At 38.2% G+C, this 16,544-nt stretch overlaps 1 pseudogene; it reads left to right on the forward strand.

The window, feature by feature from the left end:
• Positions 1-11,437: 11,437 nt before the first annotated feature.
• LOC126943572 (olfactory receptor 2L3-like) lies at positions 11,438-12,588 on the forward strand (annotated as a pseudogene).
• Positions 12,589-16,544: the final 3,956 nt, after the last annotated feature.

The following is a 16,544-nucleotide window of genomic DNA, read 5'->3' on the forward strand; positions in this document are numbered from 1 at the left end:
CCACTGTCAATATTAGACAGATCAATGAGACAGAAAGTTAAAAAAGATATCCAGAAATTGAACTCATCTCTGCAGCAAGCAGACCTAATAGACATCTACAGAACTCTCCACCCCAAATCAACAGAATGTACATTCTTCTCAGCACCACATCACACTTATTCCAAAATTGACCACATAATTGGAAGTAAAGCACTCCTCAGCAAATGTAAAAGAACCAAAATTATAACAAACTGTCTCTCAGACCACAGTGCAAGCAAACTAGAACTCGGGATTAAGAAACTCAATCAAAACTGCTCAACTACATGGAAACTGAATAACTTGCTCCTGAATGACTACTGGGTACATAATTAAATGAAGGCAGAAATAAAGATGTTCTTTAAAATGAATGAGAACAAAGATACGACATACCAGAATCTCTGGGACACATTTAAAGCAGTATGCAGAGGGAAATTTATAGCACTAAATGCCTAAAAGAGAAAGCTGGAAAGATCTAAAGTTGACACCCTAACATCACAATGAAAAGAACTAGAGAAGCAAGAGTAAACACATTCAAAAGCTAGCAGAAGGCAAGAAATGACTAAGATCAGAGCGGAACTGAAGGAGATAGAGACACAAAAAACCCTTCAAAAAATCAATGAATCCAGGACCTGCTTTTTTTTTGAAAAGACCAACAAAATTGATAGACAACTAGCAAGACTAATAAAGAAGAAAAGAGAGAAGAATCAAACAGACACAATAAAAAATGATAAAGGGGATATCACCACCTATCCCACAGAAATACAAACTACCATCAGAGAATACTATAAACACCTCTATGCAAATAAACTGGAAAATCTAGAAAAAATGGATAAATTCCTGGACACATACACCCTCCCAAGACTAAACCAGGAAGAAGTTGAATCCCTGAATATACTAATAACAGACTCTGAAATTGAGGCAATAATTAATAGCTTACCAACCAGAAAAGTCCAGGACCAGATGCATTCACAGCCGAATTCTACCATAGGTACAAAGAAGAGCTGATACTATTCCTTCGGAAACTATTCCAATCAATAGAAAAAGAGGGAATCCTCCCTAACTCTTTTTATGAGGCCAGCATCATCCTGATACCAAAGCCTGGCAGAGACACAACAAAAAAAAAGAGAATTGTAGACCAATGTCCCTGATGAACACTGATGCAAAAATCCTCAATAAAATACTGGCAAACCGAATTCAGCAGCACATCAAAAAGCTTATCCACCATGATCAAGTGGGCTTCATCCCTGGAATGCAAGGCTGGTTCAACATAATCAAATCAATAAATGTAATCCAGCATATAAACAGAACCAAAGACAAAAACCACATGATTATCTCAATAGAAGCAGAAGGGCCTTTGACAAAATTCAACAGACCTCCATGCTAACAACTCTCAATAAATTCGGTATTGATAGAACGTATCTCAAAATAATAAGAGCTATTTATGATAAACCCGAAGCCAAAATCATACTGAATGGGCAAAAACTGGAAGCATTCCCTTTGAAAACTGGCACAAGACAGGCATGTCCTCTCTCACCACTCCTGTTCCACATAGTGTTGGAAGTTCTGGTCAGGGCAGTCAGGCAGGAGAATGAAATAAAAGGTATTCAATTAGGAAAAGAAGATGACAAATTTTCTCTGTTTGCAGATGACATGATTGTATATTTAGAAAACCCCATCGTCTCAGCCCAAAATCTCCTTAAGCTGATAAGCAACTTCAGCAAAGTCTCAGGATACAAAAATCAATGTGCAAAAATCACAAGCATTCCTATACACCAATAACAGACAAACAGACAACCAAATCATGAATGAACTCCCAATCCCAATAGCTTCAAAGAGAATAAAATACCTAGGAATCCAACTTACAAGGGATGTAAAGGACCTCTTCAAGGAGAACTACAAACCACTGCTCAGTGCAATAAAAGAGGACACAAACAAATGGAAGAACATACCATGCTCATGGATAGGAAGAATCAATATTGTGAAAATGGCAATACTCCCCAAGGTAATTTATAGATTCAATGCCATCCCCATTAACCTACCAATGACGTTCTTCACAGAATTGGAAAAAACTGCTTTAAAGTTCATATGGAACCAAAAAAGACCCCACATTGCCAAGGCAATCCTAAGCCAAAATTTTTGCAGTCTACTCATCTGACAAAGGGCTAATATCCAGAACCTATAAAGAACTCAAACAAATTTACAAGAAAAAAGCAACCCCATCAAAAAGTGGGCCAAGGATATGAACAGACACTTCTCAAAAGAAGACATTCATACAGCCAACAGACACATGAAAAAATGCTCATCATCACTCACCATCAGAGAAATGCAAGTCAAAAAAACCACAATGAGATACCATCTCACACCTGTTAGAATGGCAATCATTAAAAAATCAGGATCCAACAGGTGCTGGAGAGGATGTGGAGAAATAGGAACACTTTTACACTGTTGGTGGGACTGTGAACTAGTTCAACCATTGTGGAAAACAGTGTGGTGATTCCTCAAGGATCTAGAACTAGAAATACCATTTGACCCAGCCATCCCATTACTGGGTATATACCCAAAGGATTATAAATCATGCTGCTATGAAGACACATGCACACGTATGTTTACTGCAGCACCATTCACAATAGCAAAGACTTAGTACCAACCCAAATGTCCATCAATGATAGACTGGATTAAGAAAGTGTGACACATATACACTGTGGAATACTATGCAACCCTAAAAAAGGATGGGTTCATCTCCTTTGTAGGGACATGGATGCAGCTGGAAACCATCGTTCTCAGCAAACTATCACAAGGACAGAAAACCAAACACCACATGTTCTCACTCATAGGTGGGAACTGAGCAATTAGAACACTTGGACACAGGAAGAGGGACACCACATACTGGGGCCTGTCATGGGGTGGGGTGAGAGGGGATGGGTAGCATTAGGAGATATACCTAATGTAAATGATGAGTTAATGGGTGCAGCACACCAACATGGCACGTGTATACATATGTAACAAACCTGCACGTTGTGCACATGTACCCTAGAACTTGAGATATAATAATAAAAAAAAATTACAATTTGGAGCAGACCGGTGGTCATCAGTATGCCCAAAGGACCAAGAGGTTAGACGTTTTATGAAAAAGAAGAAATTTTACATATTACTCTTTGAAAAAAGTTTATTGGCACTAGTAAGAGTTTGGGGAGCTAGCCAGCTCTGACTGGTGAACAACTGTGGTGGGCAAAATTATCCCTAAAATCACAGCAAGTTATCTCAGAAGCTGTAGATAGATCTGGCTTCTAGTTACAATAGCAGTTTCAGCAGTCGGAGTTGCAGAGAATTACATTCTCTGGGAATATTTTGTACCCTGAGTGCTTTGTACTCCTGGTTTGTTAACTCCGTGTTAGTTGGGTATGGCAAGAGTAATCCAGTTCCTATGATCAGCTTTCATACAGTTCATATACAGAACTATACTTCAATCAATTCCTGAATGCTTACTTTTTTTTATATGGTACTTTTTTTTAATATGGTAATAATCTGCCAGACTTAAGAAAACCTTGGTTGTCAGAAAAGAATTCCTCCTCCTTCTCCTTTCCTCCTCCTTCTTCTTTCCTCCTCCTTCTTCTTTCCTCCTCCTCCTCCTTCTCCTCCTCCTCCTCCTCCTCCTTCCTTCTTCTTCTCCTCCTCCTCCTCCATTTCCTCCATCTCCTCCTACTCCTTCTTCTCCTCTTCCTTTGATTTCTTTTTCTTTCTTTCTTTCTTTCTTTCTTTCTTTCTTTTTTCTTTCTTTCTTTCTTTCTTTCTTTCTTTCTTTCTTCTCTCTCTCTTTCTTTCTCTCTTTTTCTTTCCTCCTCCTCCTCCTCCTTCTTCTTCTTCTTTCTTCCTTCTTCTTTCTCCTTCTCCTCCTCCTCCTTCTTTCCTCTTCCTCCTTCTTCTTTTTCTTCCTCTTCTTATTCCTTTGTCTTCTTTCTCCTTCTCCTCCTCCTTCGTCTTCTGCCTTCTTCCTTCTTCTTCTTTCTCCTTCTCCTCCTCCTCCTTCTTCTTTCCTCCTCTTCTTCCCTCTTCTTCTTCTTCTTTTCTTCTTCTTCCTTCTCCTCCTCCTTCCCCCTCCTCCTCCTTCCCCCTCCTCCTTCCTCCTCCTCCTCCTTCCCCTCTCCTTCTGCTTCTTCTTTTTAAATCTCTTCTCATTACTGTGTGTCATATCAGAAATCAAGACTTTCTGTTACAGACAGTAGAAAGGAGAAAGAGGAACAAACATTTGTTTGTATGTAAAACGCATGTATGTGCTGCTTTTTATACATCACATAAAGTAAACCATGAATAATCATGATAATTATAAATAATCATAAACTTTAAAATATAAAAAGAGAATATGACTCCACTTTTATAGATAATTAAACTGAATGTCAGAGAGTTTATGTAATTTACCCTAAAACATAAAACTAACAAGTTTTAAGATTAGAAGAGTTCAACGGAGCCATCCTCTTTTTGGAAGAATACCTTTTGGGACAAGACATTTTTTAAATTTATTTTTTAGTATACTTTAAGTTCTAGAGTACATGTGCACAATGTGCAGCTTTGTTACATATGTATACATGTACCATGTTGATTCGCTGCACCCATCAACTCGTGATTTACATTAGGTATTTCTCCTAGTGCTATCCCTCCCCCAGTCCCCCACCCCCCAACAGGCCCAGGTGTGTGATGTTCCCCGCCCTGTGTCCAAGTGTTCTCATTGTTCAATTCCCACCTATGAGTGAGAACATGTGGTGTTTGATTTTCCATCCTTGTGATAGTTTGCTGAGAATGATGGTTTCCAGCCCCATTCCTGTCCCTGCAAAGGACATGAACTCATCCTTTTTTATGGCCGCAAAGTTTTCCATGGTGTATATGTGCCACATTTTCTTAATCCAGTCCATCACTGATGGACATTTGGATTGGTTCCAAGTATTTGCTATTTTGAATGGTGCTGCAGTAAACATATATGTGCATACGTATTCATAGTAGCATGATTTATAATCCTTTGGGTACATACACAGTAATGGGATCGCTGGGTCAAATGGTATTTCTAGTTCTAGATCCTTGAGGAATCACCACACTGTCTTCCACAATGGTTGAACTAGTTCACAGTCCCAACAACAGTGTAAAAGTGTTCCTATTTCTCCACATCCTCTCCAACATCTGTTGCTTCCTGACTTTTTAATGATCGCCATACTAAGTAGCATGAGATGGTATCTCATTGTGGTTTTGATTTGCATTTCCCTGATAGCCAGTGATGATGAGCATTTTTTCTTATGTCCGTTGGCTGCATAAATGTCCTCTTTTGAGAAGTGTCTGTTCATATCCCTTGCCCACTTTGATGTGGTTGTTTGTTTTTTTTCTTGTAAATTTGTTTAAGTTCTTTGTAGATTCTGGATATTAGCCCTTTGTCAGATGGGTAGATTTCAAAACTTTTCTCCCATTCTGTAGGTTGACTGTTCACTCTGATGGTATTTTCTTTTGCCATGCCGAAACTCTTTAGTTTAATTAGATTCTATTTGTCATTTTTGGCTTTTGTTGCCATTGCTTTTGGTGTTTCAGCTATAAAGTCCTCATGGAACAAGGCATTTTTATAACACACTTTCCCCTATGTAATTACCAGCTCTTTCTTGATGCATTGGCTGTTAACAAAGTGTAGGCTAGCAGGATTGGATGCTTTCCCAGGAAGGAGATAATTACTTTACAAATGCTATCTCATTTAACAATAGTTTAATGCAGACCTCACTTTCAAATTAGTCATATCCTGATGTTAGCAGTATATTAGCAAAACAGGCCATTTCCTGCCGGGATTAAATATCTCCAGATTTGAAAATAATCTGCATGAAATGTAGAAAGTATGTGGTAATCTTTTTTCTCCTAAATGTGATCCAACTGGCATTTTCAGAGCCTGAAGATAAGGACTTTATTCAGGTGCCTTGCATTTTATACCAGCAGGAAATGCACCACTGAGATCTACTTGGTGATCCAGGGGGCCAGAGCCATGGAATACTAGGAACTTTCTACATGGCGGCTGCTCCTGTTGCAGGTTAGTGCTAAGACTCTGAGACTGAGTGCATACAACATGGGATGGTGTTCTCTGAAGCTTTTGGGGTAATTCCACCAGGTTTTTCACTGCCCGGCCAGCTCCTATGCAGAGCTATACTTCAGTCAGTTACTGAATGCTTATGTTTTGGTCATGTTCTATAGCATTGTAATAATCTGCCAGAATTAAGAAAACCTTTGTTGTCGGGGAGGACTTTTTTTTTTAATTTCCAAAATTATTTCCATAATTTTAAGGATTTCCTCACAATAGCATTTTGTAAACAAAGTATCTGGATCTTCCCTAATAATTTAATAACATCCATTTTATTGTCTCTCATATACATTTTATAAAATTTGTAAAACATGACATTTGCCTGTCAATTAACATGGTCTCTGAGATCACCCTTACTTTCATATTGTATTCCATGGCAACAATGTAATAGTTTTGTAATAGTTTTTCTTGTTATGCATTACGAAGAACCTTAGGTTCTCGCCTTTCTTTTGGGTTACTTCTTAGAATGCAACTTGGATCATATATCAATGGTACCAAGGGACAAGGCTAACTCTACAGTTTTCATCCTGTATTGTCAACCTGATTTTATAAAGATTTTTAATTTTTACTCTACAATTAATCTTCACTATATTCCAACCAGCAAAGCGTATTATAAAGAAACACATAAATTTCTAGGTGAGTCACTAGGAGATATACAAAGGGATGTAAAACTTGTAGGAGAGTTACTCATGTAACTATATTCATCCAAATCCACAGCAGACCCAGATCCCAGGCTCTGGTGTAAGAGCTATTTTATCACCGAGGAATCTTTATGGCTTCGTGCATGCAGTAGGAGACAGGGCAGCTGGCCCTTTCTGAAACAACCATTGTTCCTATGTATTTAACTCGAAGTAATCAATATTCCAATTTGGTGTTTGGGGGATGGCATGTCCTTCAGTCGTTTACTGAGAAATGATTATATAGATATAATAATTTTCAGGCAAGAAAATCAAACTGTTGATTTTACCAAGGAAACAAATATAAGCATATATTTATTTCTATATCAACTTATTTGTAAATATACACTCATGTAATCTCCAAAGATAAAAATTTAAATCCAAAAATTAACTGTGATACAGTAGTTTCACATACCTGGAGACTGTTTTTTTACTTTGTCTTTTTTTTAGTCTTAATCTTTTCTTCAAATAAGGAGAAGAAGAATGTAGAGCAGACACTATTAGGGAGCACCAGCCATTGAGATCCAGGTTGGCAGGTCCCTGCAGTACTTTGGAAGTGGCAGCACCTAGGGATTGTGGAAGAAAGGCTGGTTGAGGCATTTATCCTGAGCCTGCAGGTTGTGCTCTCAGGTATCTAACAGAACTCAGCCAATTTGTTATAATTTAAACCTGTTTTGTTCCCATAAACATTGACATAATTTGATGATAGGGTAATTTCATCAATATTCTACTTCCATATTCTCTTTCAGACACATTAAGTGAATTGGTTTAACCCTCATCTAAATAAAGTAAAAAGAGTATAACTTCTTGTATAAGGTGTAAGAAAGGGGTCCAGTTTCAGTTTTCTGCACATGACTAGACTTAAACTTCCAAGCTATAATAGTGGGAGATTTTAACACCCCACTGTCAATATTACACAGATCAATGAGACAGAAAATTTACAAGGATATTCAGAACTGGAACTCAGCTCTAGACCAAGCAGACCGAATAGACATCTATAGAACTCTCCACGCCAAATCAACAGAATATACATTCTTTTCAGCACCACATAACACTTATTCTAAAATCAACCACATAATTGGAAGTCAAACACTCCTTAGCAAATTCAAAAGGACAGAAATAATAACAAACAGCCTTTGAGACCACAGTGCAATCAAATTAGAACTCAGGATTAAGAGACTCACTCAAAACTGTACAACTACATGGAAACTGAACAACCTGCTCCTGAATGAATACTGGGTAAATAACGAAATTAAGGCTTAAATAAGTAAGTTATTTGAAACCGGTGAGAACAAAGACATAACATACCAGAATCTCTGGGACACAGCTAAAGTGGTGTTTAGAGGAAAATTTATGGCGCTAAATGCCCACATTAGAAAGGGGGAAAATCTAAAATCGACACTAACATCACAATTAAAAGAAATAGAGAAGCAAGAGCAAACAAATTCAAATGATAGCAGAAGACAAGAAATAACCAAGATCAGAGTTTAACTGAAGGAGACAGAGACATGAAAAACCCTTAAAAAAATCAGTGAATCCAGGAGCTGGTTTTTTGAAAAGATTAACAAAATAGACAACTAGCAGACAAATAAAGAAGAAAAGAGAAGAATCAAATAGACACAATAAAAAATGATAAAGGTGATATCACCACTGATCCCACAGAAATACAAACTAGCATCAGAGAATACTATACATATCTCTATGCAAATAAACTAGAAAACCTGGAAGAAATGGATAAATTCCTGGGCACATACACTCTCCCAAGACTAAACCAGGAAGAAGTTGAATCCCTGAATAGACCAATAACAAGTTCTGAAATTGAGGCAGTAATTAATAGCCTGCCCCCCGCAACACACACACAAAACAAAAACAAAAACAAACCCAGGACCAGACAGATTCACAGCCAAATTGAACCAGAGGTACAAAGAGGAGTTGGTACCATTCATTCTGAAATGATTCCAAACAATAGAAAAAGAGGAACTCCTCCTTAACTCATTTTATGAGGCAAGCATCATCCTGATTCCAAAACTTGGCAGAGACACAACAAAAAAATAAAATTTCAGGCCAATATCCCTAATGAACATCGATGCGAAAATCCTCAATAAAATACTGGAAAACTGAATCCAGCAGCACATCAAAAAGCTTATCCATCACGATCAAGTTGGCTTCATCCCTGGTATGCATGGTTGGTTCAACCTATGCAAATAAATAAATGCAATCCATCAAATAAACAGAACCAATGACAAAAACCACATGATTATGTCAATAGATGCAGGAAAGGCTTTCAATAAAATTCAACACCCCTTCATGCTAAAAACGCTCAATAAATTAGGTGTTGATGGAATATATCTCAAATTAATAAAAGCTATTTATGACAAACACATACACAATGTCACACTGAATGGGCAAAATCTGGAAGCATTCCCTTTGAAAACCGTCACAAGACAAAAAATGCCCTCTCTCACCACTCTCAAGCAACTAGTATTGGAAGTTCTGACCACGGCAATTAGGCAAGAGAAAGAAATAAGGGATATTCAAATAGGAAGGGAGGAAGTCCAATTGCCCTGTTTGCAGATGACATAATTGTATACTTAGAAATCCCCATCATGTCCACCCAAAAACTCCTTAAGCTGATAAGCAACTTCAACAATGTCTCAGGATACAAAATCAATGTGCAAAAATCACTAGCATTCTTATACATCAATAATAGACAAACAGCCAAATCATGAGTGAACTCCCGTTCACAATTGCTATAGAGAAAATAAAGTACCTAGGAATACAACTCACAAGCAATGTGCAGGGCCTGTTAAAGGAGAACTACAAACCACCACTCACTTAAATAAGACAGGACCCAAACAAATAGAAAAAAATTCCATGCTCATGGATACGAAGAAGCAATATCATAAAAATGGCCATAGTGCTCAAAGTAATTTATAGATTCAATGCTATTCCCATGAAGCTACCATTGACTTTCTTTACAGAATTAGATAAAACTACTTTAAATTTCATATAGAACCAAAAAAGAGCCTGTATAGTCAAGACAACCCTAAGCAAAAAGAAAAAAGCTGGAAGCATCAAGCTACCTGAATTCAAACTATACTGAAAGTCTACAGTACCCAAAACAGCATGGTACTGGTGCCAAAACGGATATATGGACCAATAGAACAGACCAGAGGCCTCAGAGTAACACCACGCATCTACAACCATCTGATCTTTGACAAACCTTACAAGAGCAAGCAATGGGAAAATGATTCACTACTTAATAAATGGTGCTGGGAAAACTGGCTAGCTGTATGGAGAAAACTGAAACTGGACTCATTCCTTACACCTGATACAAAAATTATCTCAAGATGGATTAAAGGCTTAAATGTAAGACCTAAAACCGTTAAAACCCTAGAAGAAAACGTAGGCAATACCATTTAGGACATACGAATGGGCAAAGACTTCATGACTAAAACTCCAAAAACAATGGCAACAAAAGCCTAAATAGACAAATGGGATCTAATTAAACTAAAGAACTTCTGCACAGAAAAAGAAACTATCATCAGAGTGAACACACAACCGAGAGAATGGGAGAAATTTTTTGCAATGTATCCATCTGACAAAGATCTAATGTCCAGAATCTGCAAAGAACTTAAACGAATTTACAAGAGAGAAGCAAACAACCTCATCAAAAGGTGGGTGAAGTGTTTGAACAGACACTTCTCAAAAGAAGATATTTATGTGGCCAACAAACATTTGAAAAAAAGCTTATCATCACTAGTCATTAGAGAAATGTCAGTCAAAACCACAATAAGATATCATCTCATGCCAGTGAGAATGGTGATCATTAAAAAGTCGGGAAACAACAGATGCTGGTGAGTAAGTGGAGAAATAGGAAAGCTTTTACACTATTAGTGGGAGTGTAAATTAGTTCAACCATTGTAGAAGACAGTGTGGCAATTGCTCAAGGATTTAGAACCAGAAATACCATTTGCTCTAGCAATCCCATTCCTGGGTATATAGCAAAGGATTATAAATCACTCTAGTATAAAGACACAGACACACGTATGTTTATAGCAACACTATTTACAATAGCTAAGACTGGGAACCAACACAAATGCCCATCAATGATAGACTGGATAAAGAAAATGTGGCACATAGACATCATCGAATACTCTGCATCCATGAAAAAGAGTGAGTTCATCTCCTTTGCAGGGACACGGATGAAGCTGGAAACCATCATTCTCTAGCCAACTAACACAGGGACAGAAAACTAAGCACCGCATATTCTCACTCATAAGTGGGAGCTGAACAGTGAGAACACGTGGACACAGGGAGGAGAACATCACACACCAGAGCCTTTTGGGAAATGGGGGACAAGAGGAGGTAAAGCATTAGGACAAATACCTAATGCATGCGGGACTTAAAACCTAGATGATGGGTTGATGGATGCAGCAAACCACCATGGTACATGTATACCTATGTAGTAAACCTGCACATTCAGCACATGTATCCCAGAACTTAAAGTATATAAAAATATAAAGTTATTTTGTGAGAGAGAAAAAAGGGACCACATTTACATAATGTTTATTTACTATGGTGTATTTTTATAATTGTTCTATTTTATTATTATTTTTGTTGATCTCTTGCTTGCCTAACTTATAAACTGAATGTTATCGTAAGTATATACGGATCCAAAGAAATCGTGTAAATAGTGTATATGAGACTCAGTATTATCCTCAGTTTCAGGCATCCCCTGGGGGTCTTGGAATGCATCCCCTGTGGATGGGGGGAACTAATTCACTTATCCTTCTGCCGCCCTGCAGGAAGGATTGTATGAATGCCCCATGGAAAAATACAATCAAACATCAACTGATTTCATCTTACTGGGAATCTTCCCACCATCCAGAATTGGCCTTTTCCTCTTCATCCTCATTCTCATTTTGTTATTGGCTCTAATTGGCAATCAGTCCATAATCTTTCTCATCTTCTTGGGCACTCATCTCCACATGCCCATGTATTTCTTACTTGGTCAGCTCTACCTCATTGACCTAAATTACATCTCCACTATTACCCCCAGATGTTTTCTGATTTTCTGTTTGGAAACAAGTCTATTTCCTTCACTGGGTGTGGGATTCAGAGTTTCTTCTTTGTGGCTTTAGCAGGTGCAGAAGTGCTGCTCCTGACATCAATGGCCTGTGATCATTATGTGGCCGTTTGCTTTCCTCTCCACTATCCCATACATATGAGCAAAAGAGTATGTGGTGATGATAATAGGATCTTGGATAATGGGCTCTATTGACACTTTTGCTCACATTTCATATATGCCCCATATCCCTGTTGCTCAGCAAGGGCTGTGATGTCCCAGCCATGGTGACTCTGGCCTTCTTGGACACCTGGGTCTATCAGTGCGCAGTGTTTTTGAGCACAGTCCTCTTTCTCGTGTTTACTTTTATTGATATTGCAGGTTCCTATGGCCAGGTTCTCCTTACTGTCTACCACATGAAATCTGCAGAAGGCCTATTTGACCTGTAGTACCCACCTCACTGTAGTAATTTTCTACTATGCAAACTTTGCTTATACCTCTCTATATTTGAGATACCTGCAATCTCCAACAGAGGACAAGGTTCTGGCTGTCTTCTACACCATCCTCACCTCAATGCTCAATGCCATCATCTACAGCCTGAGAAACAAGGAGGTGATGGGGGCCCTGACACGAGTGAGTCAGACAATCTTCCCTGTGAAAATGTAGACATATGTTCTGCCTTAGAGTCCAAGCACTAACTTCACGTCAACTTAGCAGTGTACAGCAGTTATGGATAATAATATTCCATGCCAGGAGTGTGGAACAAAAATTACTCTAGAAAGTTTTTTAAAATTTAGTCTTGACATTTTAATTGCATATTCTAAGACATCCATGTTGTTTTGTTTTTGTTTCTTTTTATCAAAATATAGATCATTTATTTTCCACTAAATTGTGGGCAGTAGGGTTTCATTAAAATTAAAATAATAAATGTCCAAACTAATCATAGCATTCTGCATAATAGTTATATGTCATTCATCTCTCATTATTATTAAGATGAAAGAATAATAAATTATTTAAGATGACTGAATCTAATTGAATATAAGATAGTATTGTATTTTCTCTCAAATGGTGGGTATAGCTTCTTCTTTTTCCTAAAGTAATGATTTATTGATAAATTTACCTCAGGATAAATAATTATTTTGGGGGATAAGCCAATTTGTCTTTAGAAAAACAAAAGTTTCTTTACAACAGATTCTATAGAAGTTACAGTCTAGTGAGTGTCGAGTAGATTATTTGAACCACTCCCCAGTCACATCACAACACACTCAATTTCTGCCTCCTTCATTGCCACTGGTATTCTCATACAAGACATTCTGCCTGGTCAATTTTATTTCTACTTATTTTTCTCATATATCAACACGTCTATACAGCTTGGGTTGGGGTCAGCTTCTCTGCTCCACTATTTTTATGCCTGCTTAGGCATGTGCCTAAAAGCATCAACATTATTTCCGTAAAAGTTATACTGTATTATATATTGAAAATTTGCCAAGAGTGGGTTTTAAGTCCTCTTTATAAAGATCATAACTATGGAAAGTGCTGTAAAACTTAAGTGTAGTAATCATTTCAACATGTAGATGGATGTCAAACATCCTGTTGTACATTTTTAGTAAAATAAAATATTATGTGGCACATCTTTAATGAAATCAATAATCAATCAATACAGACTGGCTTGAAATGTTCCCAGAATTATCTAATTAAAATATATTTTGATGATGTCACTTTCCTTGGCGTGGTATGTGATTCTCTCCACTGGCTAATTCACTCCTACATTGGCAGGATCACACTGTACCTGGAACTTTATGTTCTCTTCATCTTAAATTGAATGTAGTTTTCTGAACAAGTTTTGAAAAGTCAGTCCTTCATTACATGAAGGATACAATTGGTTTTACCTTTAATGCATTGTTCTGTATCCTCCCAAGTTTCTTTCACTGCATGAATCCCCATTTCTCCCTTTTCTCAAGGTAAACATCAGGTATCATCTACATAAGGAAGCATGTTGAATGTGCTTGTTCAACTTTATATTCTACTCTCATACATCCTACTATTTCTAGTAATAACATGTGTCATCACGATGGATTGTAATAATCTCTTTTCTCTATGGCTCCACAGACTATTATCTTTTGACCATCAGCGGCTTGCTCATTTCCTCTTCAAATGCCCAGATGTTGCTCTTGAGTACCTGTTCTACCTTCAAATTATTATTCACACCTCAAATCGTGTTTACGTAATCTTAGCCCATTGCGTTTTCACATAATAATTAGAGTCAGCCAGCAAAATGTCTATAGGAAAAAAGTTTTGTGTCTCGGTGTGAATTTTTACAGTCTAGAGCATAATTTGTGGAAAAAGGAAATATTTTCTATATTAAATCTCTTGATTCATTAATGAAACATATTTTACTACATATATATCTGCTTATAAAGAGGAGAAATCCATCCATTTCTAGGCGATAGTCATGGGAATGATTCCTGTAAATCATTATTATTATTATTTTTAGATACCGTGTTACTGTGTTGCCTAGGCTGGTCTCAAACACCTCGGTGCAAGTCATGCTAAAACTATTCTCATAAAGTGAATAAAACTGAATTGCTGGGTTTTTAACCAAAAGCATAATTTTTTAGTAGAAGCATACACTAAGCATAAACCAGCTTGCCTGATAGCCCGCTTCCATATGGCTGCTTACTGCTTAAAAATCACGTAGCCCCTGTCACAGGGGCCTAACTACCCTTAATTGTTTCTTTAGATTTCATCTTTAATTTTAGGAAACCTCAGGTTATCTATTTAAAATGATTTCCGGATCTTGAATTCTAGTGGATCCACTGACGCAGGGGGTCTGCAGAGCTTGTCTGAGAAACTGACTCAGTGCAGGATGCAGCGTCTTCATCTTACTGTCTAGTGACTCCACCACACACTTCTGGACCAATCAGCAATCCCCACACTTCAGCTCATCACCCAACCAGACTCCTTAAAAATGTCATCTCCAAGTCTCTCCAGAAGGCTGATTTGAGGCTTCTTTCTCTTCTTCTGAGAGATGAAGCCAGCTGGACTTCCTGGGTGGGGTGGGGACTTAGAGAACTTTTCTGTCTTACAAGAAGATTGTAAATGTACCAATCAGCTCTCTGTAAAAATGCACCAATCAGTGCTCCGTGCCTAGCTAGAAGATTGTAAGTGCACCAATCAGCATTCTGTAAAATGGACCAATCAGAACTCTGTAAAATGGACTGAACTGCAGGACATGGGCAGGAACAAATAAGGGAATAAAAGCTGGCCACCCCAGCCAGCAGTGGCAACCCCAGCTCAGGTTCCCTTCCAGGCTGTGGAAGCTTTGTTCTTTACCTCTTCACAATAAATCTTGCTGCTGCTCAGTCTTTGGGTCCACACCACCTTTAAGAGCTGCAACAATCATGTGAGGGTCTGTGGGTTCATTCTTGAAGTCAGTGAGACCAGGAACCCACCAGAAGGAACAAAATCCAGACACACTTCAGCTGACCTATGATTATTTAACTCTTTCTCTGCTACAACTCCCACTATTTTGGTTGGCTACCACTCAATGGGCAATTGAACCCTGTGGGCGTGTAACAATCCTCCTCCCTCCGTCTCCCCATTGGTGGAATTACAGGCCTGTGTCACCCTGCGCTGCTCTTTAACAAAAGATTTGGCATAAATGGTTATCACTTGAATCTTGGATCTTTGGGACATTTGTACTTGGGCTTCTTTTTAAGTAAATGTAATCATGCATTTAAAGAACTATGTTGTTTAATGAATAATTCAAATGGACTGAACACAGACATTTAAAAATATAAAATAAACAGGTCGCTTTTATTTACGTTCCTTGCTCTCATTTCTTCCTTAGTATAAACCAAGTTGTGGCTACTCTATGCTTGCTTTAGTGGTTTCTACTGAGGAAGTGTGAAATACTCAATTCCTACTTCCAGAACATTCTCAGGGAGAGCAGGGATATTTCAGGATCCCCTCCTCCTCTGGGCTTCCTCATGTTGGGTAGGAGCTGTAAGGGACTGCCACAGTGCTTCTCTGATACAGGCCACTTGGACCTGTCTACTCTCCTGGGTACCCTGCCAGTCTTGGTGGTCCCCTGAAGATGATTCTGTCCTGAGATCCAGACTGCAGGCTTCCTTTGTTTCGTATGCCCAAGTCCAGGTTAGTTTCTGTCTCATATCCCCCATACTTGTTTACAGGATCCCAGTGGGTAGTCTTCAGTCATGACCTATAAAGTCTTTATTTCATACAGAAATCCTCTCAAATCACCTTTTCCCACATCAAATAAGGATTCTTCCCTCCTTATTCAGCACAAATGTGTTTTGTCTACTAAAGAAGATATAAAAACAGTGTGCAATGTACAGTAGATGTGGCATCTAGATTTTTTATTATTATACTTTAAGTTCTAGGGTACATGTGCACAATGTGCAGGTTTGTTACATCGTTATACATGTGCCATGTTGGTTTGCTGCACCCATCAACTTGGCATTTGCATTAGGTATTTCTCCTAACACTATCCCTCCCTCAAACCCCAGCCCCCAAAAGGCCCCGGTGTGTGATGTTCCCCTCCCTGTGTTCATGTGTTCTCATTGTTCAACTCCCACTTATCAGTGAGAATATGTGGCGTTTGGTTTTCTGTCCTTGTGATATTTTGCTGAGAATGATGGTTTCCAGCTTCATCCATGTC

This window comes from Macaca thibetana, chromosome 1 (genome assembly GCF_024542745.1).
Source record: "Macaca thibetana thibetana isolate TM-01 chromosome 1, ASM2454274v1, whole genome shotgun sequence".
Taxonomy (NCBI): domain Eukaryota; kingdom Metazoa; phylum Chordata; class Mammalia; order Primates; family Cercopithecidae; genus Macaca; species Macaca thibetana.